This window comes from Pseudopodoces humilis, chromosome 1 (assembly GCF_049639895.1).
Source record: "Pseudopodoces humilis isolate 2021_Gansu_Grassland_sample_001 chromosome 1, ASM4963989v1, whole genome shotgun sequence".
NCBI classification, from domain to species: domain Eukaryota; kingdom Metazoa; phylum Chordata; class Aves; order Passeriformes; family Paridae; genus Pseudopodoces; species Pseudopodoces humilis.
This window is the reverse complement of record NC_142200.1, coordinates 145,058,056-145,073,349: the sequence shown is the minus strand read 5'-3', so window position 1 is coordinate 145,073,349 and position 15,294 is coordinate 145,058,056. Positions and strand designations below refer to the sequence as shown.

The window sequence follows — 15,294 nt, the reverse complement described above, 5'->3', positions numbered from 1 at the left end:
TTTTGCTTCTAAAATTTTTTGTCTTGCTATAGGGCAAAATTTTTTTTGTGGCTGAGACAGAATATTCCATATTCTCCCTTTCCTCCTACTTAGCCTAATCTAGAAGCTAGTTCTTGACAGGAAGGCAGGTTCTTTGCAGTCTGGAATACTGGGCATTTTTGTCTGATGTTTTTTTCCTGAAATGTCCCTTCTACTCTTATTCCATCTCTCATGAAGTGTTCTGGTGCCTCCAGAGGGAAGAGATTAAAAGCCATTTCTGCTGTATTTTTGTTCTATAACTTTTATATTTTTTTTCTCTTTAGAATTTAGCAAATATTTAATAACTTTATAAGACATCTGACAGAAAAGCCATATAGTTTTCATCCTCTCCTCTTCTGTAATGTCTCTAAGAAGGTAATCTATAAATACTTAACTTCTGACTACTTATGTAGTGTTACACCTGCAGGTTTGGGAAAAAAAAATTATTATGCTTATGATATGTTCAAAATGTGAATAACAAATTCAAGGTATATTTTTTCACTTAAAAAACTCTGTCCCTTTACATTTCAGTTTACACCAGAATATAATCTCTCTTTTTTTGGTGTACTTTCAGCCTAAATTAACTGTGTTTGTATTACAGGGTTGTGTAGAAGTGTGTTTGATGTTTGGAGAGGCCTCTAGGAGAATAATAGAAATCACAGAATTGTTTGGGTTGCAAGGGATCTTAAAAATTATCTTTTCCCATGGGCAGGAGCACCTTCACTGTCTGTGACCATTTAAATTCAGGGGGAGTTGCAATTCTTTTCCCATGAAGGTTCAGAAAAGGTAACAGCACATTCACAGGATGTACATTCAGAGCACATATAAAGGTGGCCAAAATGGTTACTTTTGTTGTTTTGTTCTGTTTTATTTTTACAGTTCAGTCAATAGCAAGTTATACGTTCATCAGGAAGTTGTTCTTCCCCAGGCGATGGCAAACTTGATCTTAGAGGAGAGAGAAAAAAAGAGGAAATTCTCTGTTTTCTCTCTTGTTGGGTCATGAGGGAACAATTCCTTTCTCCCCCAGACACAAGGGTGCTCATAACAACTGCACAGCTCTGTGGTGGCTCTCTCCTTTTTGCATGAGCTACAGAGAAGTGTCTCATGGCACTGGGCAGAGAAGGTGAAGGTGAAGAGCACGGTTAAAGCCAGTTTAATCACACCCAGTAAATCTGCATGTGAAATCCCCCCAGTTGTAACTGTGTTCCTTCACTGTCTCTCCCTGTGTGCTAAGCTGGAGCTCTTATGGAAATGGTCTTTTGGCAGATAGCACATGGCCATTGGGCTGGAAGGATGCCTGAGAATGCCACAGTCAGCTTTTTAACTGTGCAGCTCAGTGTAAAATGTAGGGAGCAGCAGTGTGAATCGGATGATTGAATTTGCTCTAAAAGTTCCACACAAGGCTCCTCTTTTGCTGAAGACAGATTGTGCCAGTCCAACCTGAAAAACTGTAATTTAATTTGAAAGCACCGTTCTGCATTCCTTTCACCTGATCTCGATCGGTGACAAGCCATAAAATTTCTCTGTGGTCTGCTGCAGTTTAATAGATGAGAATTTCCTAACTTCATAAAATGATTAAAAGCACTCCAAACGTTTACTATTAGCAAGGCTTCTGTGAGACAACTCTATCAGCAGGCTTCAGGGCCTTTTGAGAAAGGTTTGGTGAGCACTGCTTGAAAGGCAGATTGCTGAGATAATTGAGGGGAAGACTAATAAACTGTAAGACTTAAAGTAACTTAAAGAAAAAATGATAAAAGATGTGTGTAACAGAGGTTTTTCCTCTTTGCCACAACATTGTGAAGATGAATTGTACAAGGATCAATGTCTCTAGAAGGGATAACTGTGGGGCTCATTTTGGCAGCAGCCCACTCCTGGGTTTTTCTTTAACCCAGCGCCTTGCACAACACTGAAAAGCAGAAAGAAGCATTTATGTGTATAGCCTGTATCTCATCTAGAAAACTCATCTTCCTCCAGCATGTTGGATCATAAACCAAAAGCTGAATCCACTTTCATCAGATGTTTGTAAGTAATGAACCATTTCAGGACTGCTCTGTTCTGCTCAAGGCATTTCTACAAACAGAAGAAGGATGATTTATCAACTGATTGTAAAATACATGTTGGGCATTGGGGACTGCCTTTCGCCTCTCCCTCTCCCTCCTTTCACATGGGCTGGCTGTGCCTTTCCAAACAAGCAAGAAAATGTGACTGGTTTATTTTTCTATTCCATTTGTTTCCATGAATGTGAAGCAGAGGCTAGTTAAGGGGTAAATGAGCAAACAGATATTTGGAAGCTGAGCCTCTTAACATCAGTTTAGATACCCCGAATTTCTAAGACTGGGTGAAGAAATCTTGTGTCTGCTTTTAATCAAACTGTTTGAGAGTTTGTCTACTGACATTGCTGAACTTTCTGATGAAAACTTAAAATGTATCTCATAGCTAGTGCTTACTTCTCTTTTTTTCCTCTGGAGCTCAGAGCAGTCCAGCAAGATACAGCACCAAAATATGTTCTTTACATCCCTGTGACATAATCTTCAGAGTTTCAAAATGTAAATCTATGTGCTTACTAAAAGGCAAAGAGGCTTTTTATGCTTAATAAGTCTTATCTCTTATCAAAGCAGGAGATTAGAAATTTCCATGACTTGGTCTCTCTCTTTTGATGATAAAAGCTGAAATGGAGAATGTGTCCATCCTCAGGATATTTATCTAGGAGAAAGTTTCATTGTCAGACAGAGGCATTTCCAGCATTTTTCTTGGTCAGCTTCAATAATCACTGATTCTCATTTATTCAGGTCAATGGGCCCTTCTCTGGAGACAGTAAATTTTTTTAAAATGAAGGATATTGCTGCAATAAGAACTGATGGCTCTGATCTGGTCATAAATTGTTTTAGGCAGGAAGTAACAAGATTTTTAAGATTTTGAGCATTGAAGTATTGAAACAGTCTTCCAGAAGGACTGGGTGAAGATAAAAGTTATATCTAGCTTTAGGCTAGATCGCAGAAACCCTACTTTTATTGGATTATATCTCTGGATTATATCTCTGCTCTTGGAAGCAGAGAAAACATAGGGGCCACTTTTGGAACTAAATCTATTGAAATTTTGCATGAGCTGCTGAAGAGGTCTCTGCCCCCAGCTTGGTAACAGGGGCTCAATTTTGATACAGGCTAAACATTTTTTCGAAGAATCTCCAGAAGAGGTAAAGGTTATTAGACTCTGTGTCTGCTTAAAGAAAAAAGAATCACAGTAAAATGGGTTATACAGGGCTGAATCCGTCCTTTGAATATATTTTTAAGATAGTTCAGTCAGATTTATTTGAGAGTCACTTGATTGCTGCATTTCAAACAACTTGTGTCAGATGTCTGTGATATCTCTGAGCATTTCCAGCTACCTCCCCTGTAGGCCAAACACTTTTCCATTTCCAGAAGTAAGATGTCAAGAGGTCTGTCAGTAGGAGGGCAGCAGCATCTATAGACATTTACGCTGCAAATATTCTGTGTGGGAAAATCTAATTCAGTGCAGTTCTTTTTCTCTTATTGTTGTAGAATTGTATGTTCCTTTCCTTTCCTTGGCTGTAGTGTTTCTACAGAGTCCCAGAGTCCTTCATGGACTGCAGCTTTGACTATCTCCATAACAATGACAGTTTTCAAAGTAAAGCCTGTGGATGAGAAACTCAGAAGAATATCAGACAGTTTGTTTCCTGTTATAGGACTTCTACAGTGTATGAACATTATCTTCAGACTATGGGAGTTGTAGATTCTCAGAGAAGAGAATTTAGTAGCTCAATACAAATGACTGAGAACACTGAACTGAGTTTGAGCAGCCTTACTGGGTATTTTCCTTTCTTAATGCAAATCACCCCTGAGGCACAGGGGAAGTGCTGCTCATGTGGCAGAACTGCCCAGCTGTAAGCACCCAGGTTCATAAAGCTTCTCTGTGACTCACAAACAGGCAGAGCAAGGGTTCACTTCATGTAGGAACTCCCCTGGTGCCCTTCAATGGCTCCTTGCACTGTGCAGGTTCAGAGCAGGTTTAACATGTGTTGGAATTTTCAGTAATGAAACACAAATTGTTTTAGAGGCCCCACCTGGAGGAGCAAAATTGCCCATTAATTACTGTGTGGCCTTTGTTTAGTGAGAAGTCTGGAATTCATTCTCAGCCTTGTTCCAAACCCTATCTCCCAGGCTGAGCTCTTGGCTGTTGCTGCAGACCCAGGAGGGGTCTCCTCTCTCCTGTCCTTTCTGAACACAGGAAACACGGGACAGTTGGAAAGAAAACTCAGGGAAAGTGAACATGGCTGGGTATGCTGGTGGTGGTAAGAGTGCTAGAGTGAAAGGCTCTGCGCTTCAGCAGATGGTGAGTGTAAAAATCACCCACAAAGGGGTACCACAGGCAATGCTGGGCAATTCCTGTTAGCTTCTTCCCCTCAGTGTCCCTAGTGCTGGTTTTTCAAGCTCACAGTGGGCTCTAAATGTTGCCAGGGTATGAATGGCTTGTGAGCAGCTGTGTCCTTTTCTGTGTCTGGCCCTGAGCACTTGTGAGAACTTGACCCATGGCACAGACTGGTTTCATGCAGCCACTTCTTCAAATCAAGTGATGACACTCATACATGGGAAGATGTTTAATGTAGCAGGACTGCTCTGAGGCAGCAAGTTTCTTACCAATTATTCCAGCACTGGGAGAAGGGTACTCTCCCTTTTTGAGGAGTGCAGGAGGGGAACAGCAGAAGTGCTTTCTGGCCCAGGTGCTGGGGGGGAAGCAGTGATAGTGGTGCTCTGGCAGGGTGGTTAGAGGCAGGGGGTGCAGGTGACAGCTTTGCACAAGAGCAGAGGAGTGGATTGGGTGCACAGGACAGCGGGGATGTTGATGGGGTGGAAATGGCCAATCTCCAGGTATCTCATCCCAGCAGCAGAGGGAGGGCAAGCTGCACATGAGCAGTAAGTCAGCCAAACCCACAGCTTTGGCCTGTGACTGGGATCTACAAAGCTGTCTTCTCTTCCTGTATGGCATTTAAATTTTCAGGAACGTTTAAATCCCTGGGTTGTATTGGGCAGATTTTCCAGAAGGTTTTGGTTATGCAATAAAAGCCGTCTGATATTGTTTCTACACTGCTGTTAAGATGAAATGTTCTTGTTATATCCTATAATCTTACTTGAGCTTTCTGTTCTTGATGGTTTTTCTAAGCCCTGGGCTAAAAGGCATTGCGTTAGAAATTATTCACCCAACAAAATGTCCAAATTGTGAGGCACTAAAATTCTATATATTTTTTTTTTTTTCTACTTCTCAAGACGGCAAAGATCAAGCAGTAGAGCTCATACTTCTTCGAAGTGCTAATATGTGTTGAAGACTCAGGATTTTTGTGGTTATTTGAGCTGGAATTTCACATGCCACCAAACACACTGATCTAAATCAGTGCCTCCTCAGGGCTGTGTCTGCCCAAGGGATGAGGGTCCCTCGTGCCAAAGCTGTGTGTGCAGGGCTCAGTGCAGTGCTCTTGTGGAAGAGCTGAAGGTACCCAAGCACTTTGTTGCGCTGATGCAGTGCAAGCTTTCAGCTGCTGATCATTCACATTAGGCAGAACTAATTTATCTACTGATTACTCACCCTGCTGTAAACTTTCAGTTGCTGATAGAGGTTTTTCAGGGCTCCTTTAGATACCTCTGCGTGGTATTACAATATACATCAGAGGAATCACCACCATGTCAGGCACTCAAAAAATTATCAACAGTGTTGGACTTGTCATTGCTAGTGAATATCTTCATTCATTTTTTCTTGTATTCATTAATTTCCTTGAGCATTTTGTGCATTTTTAATTAAATGATTGCATGTCACTATGGTTGTGTTTGGTTTTTTTGCACAGGACCCCTCTTCCTGTGCTCACAGTCCTTTAATGAAAAGCTCTTCAACGTTTGATTTTCTGCCCACTGTTTAATGTATGGCCTCAGGCCTTAGTCTGCACTCTCTTCAGACACTGTTTAATTTTCTCTCGTGCTCTTTTCTAGCATTTACTGCCACAATTTTTGAATGCTTCTCAAAACCTAATGAATTTGTTTTCATGGGACACCTGCTGAACATGAGGAGGGGTTTATCCCCCTGAGCTAAGGAACAATTCTTACTGTATCCTAAATACTGAGATGTAAAGACTATTTTTCTGAGTCTAAAACACAGATCTGTGACCTCAGTGGCAGTGCTGACCCTCAGCATTTCTCAAACAGTATCAGAAGTCCCAGAGGTGAACATTTGTGAAGTGTCACTGTAGTGCTCACTTAGCAAAATTCAGCTTAAATGTTTTGCCCAGCATCACAGAATCTGGCTATATGACAAACAGGGAAATCCTCTGTGTCTTCAGCAGATCTTGCTTAGTCATTAAATTGTCCTTCCTCAATCTTTCCAGCTCAGTACTTCATTCACTGCATGCTGCTGCTTTCCAGTCATGCATGTCACCACGGCCCCACTGATTCCCTCAGGTGGGCCTTGCATTAGAAATCCCTTAGTGCTTGAACACCAAGTTAAGGTTGCACTGGACTGTATCAGTTCCACAGAGACCCCCCAAAAATGTGCTGTGCTTAGAGTTAAAGCAAGACTTGTAGGGAGAAGTAAAATCTTTTATTAGGGTAACTGGTCTTGTGGGTGGAAACACTTTCAAGTGCATGAGCCCTTCATATTCCTCTCGTGTGAGCTGACTTCCTCCTAAAAACTACACCTCTTTTATGTCCCCAGCTGATTCTACAGAAAAGAATCAGCTTTCTGTTTTTCTACAGAAACAGCCCCCTCTTAGAAAAGCAAACAGGAGAACAAGAGGCAGCATTACATGTCAGCAAATGGAGTCCCCAGCGGTTCATTAGCAGATTAAATGCAGGAGAGTGACCACAGACCTTCGAGTTAATGGAGTAACTGAAAATAATTTTGTTCTCATCCTCTCCAAGGATCAGCTGTTGTGGGGAAAGAGGTCCTTTTTCTGTCTAATGTCATAGCTGTCAGAACATAGGAAATAGGTGATGAATTGGGAATGCTGAATTATTTTCTGATAAAAAAGGGCAAATTTCAGTAATCTCTACCAGACTAACTAGGAAATTAGATCAGCAGCTCTGACACCTTTCCACTATCTGTTCCCCTTTTGTTTGCATCTGAATATCTTCTGTAAAATGCATTAACAGTACATTCTTTTGGTAGAACTTACTTTTCTGTTGGTATTCATATAGTTTCTGGCACAGAGGGGATGTGGTTTGTTCTGGGGTAGTTCGGTAAACTTAGCTGAGCTGTTTTCCAAATAAACTGATTTCCTTATAAATTCTCTAATTTCAGTTTACATTAAACTGACAAGGTTATCCTGACTTTAGGGACAGTATTGGCATTAACAATTTAATTTAGACTAAATTAAAATAGAATAAGGGGGTTGTAGCAATCTGTCCAGAAGGGTGAAATCATCTTTCAGAAAGTTTCCTAATCACAAATACACAGGATTTTTTAAGTCTGCCTTATAGGAGTCCTACCCCCTTGTACAGATAATTAAAGACTCCTGGGAGCAAAGTTTTAAACCCAGGTGTTTCACTTTCCAAGAGTGTGTTAGAACCCCATAGCTGATAATTCTCTGACCTACATAATCATTTTAGCTGATCCATGCAAAGTGGATCAGTTCACATGGAAAAGAATGACAGTATCTCCTCCAAGCACATTTCCAAAATCTTCAGCCTGGGATATACAAGGATAAAATTCCAGGAAGTCAACAGTGGAACAAAAAAACTAAGTGAAAAGAAAAACTTCCTATAAAAATATAAAGTACAACTATATTTCCATGTTCCTTTTTGCTTTCATGCACATCATTCTGGAATTTTACATTATTCTAGTTGTTACCTCACCCAGTTTGCCTCTACTGAAGCTATTCATAAGAAGTTTATCTTTTTGTATCTTCAGTGTTTTTATTCCTGAGAAAGAATAATTGAGATCTTGTCTCCCATTCATCTTCTGCTCTGTGTGATACTTTATCTGCACTGAATTTAGGCAGAACTTCACAGCTGATGCAACATACTTGGAAGATTTTCTTACTTTTAATAAGACAGAATATCCTTAGGGTTTTTGAAGAGCTCCCAGAGGAGTCAATAGGAAGAAATGTTCATCATTGCTTAATGGAAAACAGGAGTCCTCCTGCAAAGAGAGAAATACAGCACCACAGGATGTTTTATTTCATTGCTTTACATTACAGAAGATCTGCTTCAAAATTCTGAGTCTGGAGTAACTTCAGGCACCTGTAAGATAGAAATTTTCCTTGTCTTGAGTGGCTTAAAGGATTGAATTGAGGAACAAAATTAAAAGAAACAGGTTTATGAATGAATGCAGAAGAAATGATTCATATATGTGCTCTGAGGACACAAATGTATTTTGGGAAGATGATTTGCCTAGAGTTGGCTACAAAAAGGAAAACAAGCTTAAAGTGTGGTCTGTTTGGAAATAAGGTTAGTAAGGGTGAGATTCCTGAGATTGGTAAGAATTCTTTCTGTAAAGAAAGTTAAATTTCAGTTTGTGGCCTGTAAATATTTAGTAGTTTGCATTCAGGAACAATGAATTATGGATTTAATATGAAACAGAGCAGTATTTGGTGCTGTGTCCTATGCTAAAAGGAGCAGTTCTGAGCTACTTGGAGACATGGTGTAGATCTGTTCACTGTTTTCCGTGATTATGTTCAGTTCATTCCATCCTCTGGTCACAAGAATCTGCTGGATTGGAACGCTGATTTCAGGTTTGGATAATAAACCAGTAAAGAGCTTGTAGTTCTGAGAGCACCAGGCAGTATTCAATACTCCCCAGTCACCCAGAGCTCCTGTGCTGGGAAGGACCGGAGTTTGCTGAATTGCTGGAAAAGCACTGGCATATTTATTGCAAGCAAGGGCAGCTTGCACACCTGGTTTTGGCAATGAGCTTGCATCTACCTGGTAAAGCAGAAATCACAGTCTTTAGGCACATGAACTGTTAAGTGGCAGCACTCAGGCTGTAAAGGCTAAACTAAATCCAAATCCCCTCACATTTCCATGGGCTAACAGTGTGCACAAAGAAAGCTATTGCACATCAGCAGCAAAGTGCTAGTTTTATTGCTTGCTGCAGCTCTGTTTGCACCTGAGCCCCAAGGAACAATCCATCCTTTAGAGATCCTGAACCCCAAGGGACAATCCATCCTTTAGCCTGTTTGTGCCTCTCCCAGTGCACTCTTGATCTATGACAACACAGTGACAGACTGGTCAGTGTGGGTGAAAGCAATCTGCTGTGCTGCCTCAAATCTCAGATTAAACTTGTGATTGCCACTTGAATTTTTAGTGTATAAAGCTTCAGTATCCCTGTCCCTATCCTAGTTATGTTGTTCTGTATTTCCTGACTAATGATGAGTTGTTGCTTTAACATTCCACTAACAATAATGTATATTTCTCTTTTCCCCTAAGAGTGGTACAGTCTCTCATCTCCTCTGCAAATGGACAGCTCATATGTCTTCTACCCCTTCCCAGAATAAATGTCTGGGTATCTATGCCTTGATTACATCTGCAAGGCCCTTCCTTCACCCAGAATTTATAAGGATACATTCCTGTCATGGCATTTCACCATGTCAGCCTAAACTGGACTGTAATAAAGAATTAAGAAATGGTGCACTTACTAGATGTAGCGTTGGGTGATGGTGGTAAGGGGATGCTGCCTTCCCGAAAGTGCCTCCAGGGAGGAAGACATTTGGGCAGGCTGCAATCGCAATCACACTCACACGCACAGACACACAGCCACACACACACCATGGATAGCAGAGCAACAACAGAGAGCCAGGAAGGGTCTTCGTATGGAGTTCCTGTAGGTTTTATTGCAGCCACACACTTGAAGGGATCCAGGGACAAAGAAAGGGAGTGTTGGAGGGTCCAGGGATTTATATGGGTTTGAGGGGGTGGATCCAAGGGTCAGGGTCCAATTGGAACAAGGTAAAGTGGTATGTAGGTGGAGTCAGGAGGAGGGAGAGCCAGTGGGATAAGAGGGGTGGAGGATGGCAGCAAACTGGGGCCAATGGGGAAACAGGGAAGGGAGAACTTTCTAGAGAAAGGAGAGAGAAGGTAAAAAGGGGAGGGATAGCCCACAGGCCACCTGGGTAGATATAACTGGTGTGTAGGGACCTGGTGGTGCAAAGAACTATGGGAAAAGATTTCTTCCTTCTTCTCCTGTATGGGGAAAGCCTATTTTTATGCTTCAACTTCATACATTAGAGGTCTCCTTCCACACCATCACTGCCCTTGACTTTGGAGCCTCTGCAGCTAGAGAAGGTAAGCTTAATTGCAATCATCCAATTGCTTCTGGGTGTTCTGGTATCTTATAGGTCAGATGTGATTCATGGAGCACTTCCATCCCATCCATCCACACCATCCTTCTCTTTTAGCTTTAGTGAATGAGAGCAGGAAGGTGTTTGCTCAGAAAATGTTGCACTTCCTTTACCTATGGATTAAGGGGAGCTGCTCCTGCCAGGGCTGTGTGGCAGATGCTGGAAGCCAGAGCTGTGCTCTGTCCCATCCAGACATGGTCCAGCAATGCAGGGAGTGTTGGTGCTGAGTGTGGCTGGAAGGCATCTTCAGAACTGCAAAGTGCTGCCTGAGGTTGGATGGTTCTGAAGCAGTGGGACTTGCACCTTCCTTCCACAGGTCATGAGCTTCCAGGAGTTTTGCTAGCTCCTTTTGAGCTGAGGAACATTTTGGGTGTAATTGTGATCTGACTGTGCCCCAGTGACAGAGATTACATCAAGGTGTTTAAGTCATTCAGCCATTAATGACTTTGCTTTCAACTATGTGCCTCATTTTTCAACAGGATTTTTCTGAATTTGTCTTGCTTCAGAGTTGAAGCATTGATCTCTGCTGGGAGAACCTTTCTATCATTCAATATGTTTGGTAGGGGAAGAAACTAGTGCTTTGTAAATGTGGGCCTGTGCTAATGTCACTTTTATTTTTAACTCTTTTTTTCTGCATATGACATTTAATGCCATCAAAAATACCTTTACTTTCGCTGCTGCAAATGTTTAGAAAGGAGTTACTGCAACTGTGGAGGTAGAGCTGCAACTCTTGTAGCCATGTCTGATAAAAGGTTATTTTGACTGGGTGCCATTAGGAAATTAGTCCTGGCAGCACAAATCTCACTGTGGGCTCCTCATGGCTGCCAGAGACAGGAAGTTTGTGTTTGCATGGCCAACCTTGCTGAACTTGCTGCTGGCACTTCACTGCTCGGGGGACCTGGACCTGCTGAAGCAGAGCAAGTGTGGGTTGTGGTCTCCTGTCACTGGGTATGACAATATACTGTGTTTCTTAATTTATTTCTCCCTGATCCCTATCTCTTGTCATGAAATTAGAATTAATTCTTTAGCACATAGGAGTCAGAAAATTTCCTGTTTATTGTCTATATGGGACTGATTAGAATGGAAATTCTGTGGAATGATACTGCTGAATTTTGAGTGAACAAGCTACCTTCTAGTACTGTTTTTGCTGTTATATTTTTAACAGAGAATGAAGATTTAGAATGTACCACTTTTTAATTAAAAAACATATTAAAAATAATAATGATTAGCTTGGATATTGCAGTCTGGCCTGGGGAAGAGCTGAATTTTGCTGGGCTTTGGCATTTAAGTATCTCTGTGGAGCTGGCCTGGAGTCTTCCATCTTGGCCATATAAATGAAGGATCTGTGGCTTCTGTATGCAACCTCAAATGAAATTCAAGGATAAAAGAAGGAAAATGGAGGAGAAAAATAAATAAGGAGAGGAACAGCCAGTTCTCTTACATAAAATGTACTATAGGTGTGTGATCAAACACAACAGCCTTGTGAGAAGGAGAGAAAAAGCAGAAATAAAAAATACAAAAGGACCAAGAGACTATTCTGGGAATATGTGCAGGAAAACATACATACAGTCACTACTGATGCAGAGAGAGGGATTAATTTCTCTTTCCTGTTAAGGGGGTAAGAGGGTAGATGATAAACTAACCTTGGGTTAGTTACCTTTTAGATAACTCAGGGTATTTTGAAATTAAAATTGAAGCTGCTGCAGATCTGATTTTCAGAGATCTGATGATTCACCAGGTACATTTTCAAGTCCTCAGCACTGCAGCTAAGGCTGGTTTTCCTGATGTGCTTAGGTCTGATTTTTAAACAGGCGCTTCACAGGATGGCCCTAATGTTACTCTACTGGGAAGAAAGTTTTCCAGCTGAAGTTCTTAACACAGTTGAAGTGATGAGGAGAGAGATGAGACCAAGAAGGTTATCTCCCATCCTTCCAAAATGGGCTATTCTGCATAATACATTCTTGTGTTTGTCCAGTTTGACTTTAAATTATTCAAACTGTGGGCATCCCTGAAGTAACCTGTTTCATAACGAGAATCTCAATGAGCCCTTCAGTTCACAGAACAAACCCCTCTGCATGCCTCTGGAGAGCTGCATGTGCTGATTTGGGATGGGATATGGGCCGTGGAATATAAATTGTTCATGGCCAGCTCCAGGGCTTGAGAATGACCCTGTGATCTGAGCTGGGGGTCTCAGCTTAAAGCAAACCAGCTGACTGTGTGTGCATTAATCTCTCTGTAGGAATTTTAAAGTGCCATCCTTGTAGGGCCATGAGGGGTGTGGGCTTCAGTGGAGCCTGGGTTATGGCTGCTCTATTGGGACACCATTAATGGGATGATACATGGTCTGGATTTGGCATTTCTCTGCCATGCCTCTTGACTGCCACTTTCCAGATCAGTGCAGAGTAGTGAACTTCTTACTTTTTCAGAAGCAAAGTCAGTGGAAATCCCCAAGGAAGCATTGGACTCCACAGTGATCGGTTGGTGGTAGCCAGTCAGCAGGGCTTGTTTTTCAGTTCCAGCTGTTTTGCCACCTGGAACAGTCCTGGACAGTTTTCTTTCCCTCCTGGGAGGGAACATTGTACTTTTCTGCTCCCTTGTTGCTCCTGGGATGGTACACAGGATATGGAGGCACTCAAAGGGTTCCCATCGTGATCCCTTTTCCATCACAGGACAGGAGTGCTGCCTGTGTCTCGTGTGTCAGGATATGCATGTGCTGTTCTATTGCACGTATCACAGAGGGACAGGAGCACCCAGAGCAATGCCCATCCTAACTCCCCTGTTCCTGCTGCCTCCCAGGCTCTTCCTGCCACAGGACAACAGGAGAAATGATCTTTATGAGTTGATTAGTGCACTGTCTTGGAGAAATAGAGGAGGAAAACATTGAAATGAAAGGTGTGTAGCATTAATATTGCAAATTCACAGCATCTGTAAACTCAAGCCTACACAATTTAAAATTTGATTAACTTAATCAGGAGATTAGACAATTCTAAGTTCCTTAAGTCCTTTTATGATTTGCTTCTATAATTTCAGGTGTTGAGCTTCTAAAAGAAAGCTGAAGTCACCAAGTAAATTCAAATGCTGCAACATAGCAGAGTGCATACTGGATCACTCCAAAGGTCAAAATAGTTTCTCTTTTCATCTCCTTGGCAATTGTCAGTAGCAATTGCCTGGAGAAAGAATATTAGACAAGTATAAACAGACTGTGTATCTCCCCCAGCATGTCCTCCTTGCAGTCTGTGGCTGAGGATGTTTCTGTGCCCAAGGCCATGTCAGAGTTTTTTCATACAAACACATATAAACTGGCATACACAGAATCCTGGGGCACTGAGCTTCAAAGATTAACTCTCTGTTCTTGGAAAGGGAAAGGAAAGAAAGAAAGGTCTTTTGTAAGAAGAGGATAAATTGAAAGACATGTTACTGTTCCTGTGTACCTGAGCCCTGAGGTGCCCTTTACTCCTTGCTCTACCCCTGCAGTGAAGCCATCAGTTCTGTGTTTCCACATAAAATCTGGCCAGCTCCTATCCCATTTTATTTCTAAGAATCAGTAAGGTAAATTTTTATATTTTTTGGGATGCAGTGGAATTGTTCCCCTTACATCCTAACCCAGTATATCAAGGAACAGGGCTCCCCTCTGCAGTCTAAATTACTGCCTAGAAAAAAGAGAAACTGGGACAGAGGCTGACCTTGTGTCTAGTCAGAGCAATTCCTGGATGCAATGAAATAAGTTTGCCAAATTACTTTAAGTGAGAAATGTATTATTATTTTCCAGTGAGGTGAGAAACCCATTTGGTTTCCCTAAGTGAGGGTCTAATGAAGGTCTGGATGTTCTGGAGGACTCTGGAAGGTCTCTGGAGTAGCAGTATGTTTGGAGTACATGGTGTGGGGAGCAGAGATGGGGAGGGCAGATGAGATTCCTGTGCAGTTACCATGCTGCTTCCCAAGAAAATGTGTGGGAGCCAAGCCTTGCTGAGCTTTTTCCCTCGTGCTGTGAGTTTGTGCTGGAGTGTGGATGGAAGGCACCAGTCTGTCCTAAGCAGTGTGACTCAGACTTCACCTTCATTTTCAGTGTCCAGGTGAAAATTACATAAAACTCACGAGTTTCAAGCTGCTGTAGAAGTTCTCCAAATTTCCAGGAAAAGAGGTGAAGATAGGCAGGGAAGACAGACTGAGAAGGAGAGTAAAGGGACAATGCACACAAAAAGGAGGAAAGAAGAGATGCGCGTCATTGCTTTTCATCTTAGTGGCTTTGTCACCAGGCTGGCACACTCATGCATTGTAATGCACTTTTCAAGTTACAGGGTGGTTTGAAGCCATGTCTGGTGTCAGAGATGGAAGAGAAAGTATCAAGCTGTCTGCCTTCTGCCCTGAAATTCAGTCCTTGCCTTGGCTGTAAGCCACTAAAACACAATTAAAATAGCATGAACAGGACGTGTCACTGAAATGAAGATCACAGTGTTCCCTCGAACCCTCTGGTGGTGCCCTGTGGAGGCCCCGCGACAGAAGGTGAGCCCAGGGTATGGCTTGCATCCCTTGGGCACTGAGGTACAGGAAAAAGGCTTTACAAGCACAGCCAGGAATTTATGGCAAGAGCAGATGAGGAGACAAAAACAAGAATATAAAGCAAGTGACAGAACTGGAGACAAGACAATTACAAGTAAATTGTCTCTTCTCTCCCTCTTTTTCCAGCAATTTAGTACTAAGAACAGGCTCAGCATTGTCAGCAGTAAAGAAACGTTCTCTGTCTCCAAGCCATTCACTATGCCTTCAGTAAATCAGCAATTTGACAATCATCACAACAGCAGAAACCTTCCTTTGCATTGGCACTGCTGTGTGGACTATATGAGCTGATGGAGCCACGCTGTGGGACTACAAATCCAGGGCCTAAGCTAAACCCTTCCACTGTGCAGTTCCAGTCCTTGGGAGACTGAGGCCACTCAGAA

At 42.1% G+C, this 15,294-nt stretch overlaps 1 protein-coding gene across 3 annotated transcripts in view; it reads left to right on the top strand.

Moving 5' to 3' along the window:
• The window catches only part of DPP6 (dipeptidyl peptidase like 6), a 534,726-nt gene that overhangs the window by 151,832 nt on the left and 367,600 nt on the right, over positions 1-15,294 (top strand). The gene's annotated exons all lie outside the window — the stretch shown is intronic.